Source organism: Elephantulus edwardii, unplaced genomic scaffold (assembly GCF_000299155.1).
Source record: "Elephantulus edwardii isolate Elephantulus edwardi_28Jun2011 unplaced genomic scaffold, EleEdw1.0 scaffold01787, whole genome shotgun sequence".
NCBI lineage: Eukaryota > Metazoa > Chordata > Mammalia > Macroscelidea > Macroscelididae > Elephantulus > Elephantulus edwardii.
Window position 1 is genome coordinate 1 of NW_006401537.1, and position 1210 is coordinate 1210.

Here is a 1210-nt window from a genome sequence, read left to right on the forward strand (position 1 = left end):
CGGGGCTTGGGCGCTGCTGGGGGTTTATGCAGCAGCACCCTGTGTGTTAAGGGTCACACAGGTGTGGGTTGCCGGGGGGTCACACAGTGTTGGGTAGTCTCATTCCTCTGAGGTCTCACAGTCTTTGCTCCTCTGGAGTTCCGTGGTAGGTGGCTGGCTGTTGTTCTTCCCGGGTCTCTTCCAGGTCCCTCTCGCAGTGGAACCCCGTCTGGCAGCAGCATTCTCCCGTCTGGCGGCAGCGTTCTCCCGTCTCAAATAGTGTAAATTCTTAACAAACATAATGTTCAGTTTAGCCGTTTTTACATCTTCTCAGAAGAAGAGGTCCTGCAGGGGCTCAAAGCCTACTCAAGCTGGCCCACCTACCCTCAGCTGTATGTGTCTGGACACCGTCAAGGAGTTGGAAGCCTCTGGAAAACTTGATACAACTTGCCCCAAAGTCCCCAAACTAGAGGAGAGGCGCAAAGTACTGATGAATACAGCAGCTGTGAGGCTCTTTATGAAAAGGCCACAAACAGGAAACAAAATGTGAACTCGGTAAACAAATTCTGGAAATCCTAAATAGTACCAATGTCAAATACGAGACATTTGACATATTGGAGGATGAAGAAGTGCGGCAAGGCTTAAAAGCGTGCTCCAACTGGCCCAGCAACCCCGAGGTGTATGTGAAAGGCGAGCTCACTGGAGGACTGGACATTGTGAAGGAGCTAAAAGAAAATGGTGAGCTGCGGCCCATCCTGAGAGGCGAGAACTGACAAAATACTTGATCTGCCACAGGGAAGGCCGGCCACTCCCGGGTGGACTAGGAGTGGGGGGCTGCTTCTGGCGCTTTGTGTGCTTCATGAGCTTGTGCTAAACATATGTTAACATTTTTTCCACGAACGTAGGAAGCAATAAACCCCTTCACATTAAAAAAAAAAGTGCAGCCAGAGTGCTCCTTGGGGGCAAAGATGGTGGAACTTCATCTTTTATACTTTGGACATGAGGCTATTCATTGGAAAGGAACATCATGCTTGGAAAGACAGTGACTTGAGCTATGGGCTCTAGTGCGTCAGAGATGATGAGCATGGCACATGATAGGACAGGGTTCAGGTCAGCTGTTCATAGGGTTACTGTGAGTTTTTCTCGACTCAATAGCACCTAACACCACCAACTACTTTGAATTCTTTCTGGTCAAACCCCCCTTTTTTCTCTCATTCTTTAATTCCTGTGC

At 49.2% G+C, this 1210-nt stretch overlaps 1 pseudogene; it reads left to right on the top strand.

The window, feature by feature from the left end:
• Positions 1-239: 239 nt before the first annotated feature.
• LOC102850171 lies at positions 240-752 on the top strand (annotated as a pseudogene).
• The last annotated feature ends 458 nt before the right edge of the window (positions 753-1210 follow it).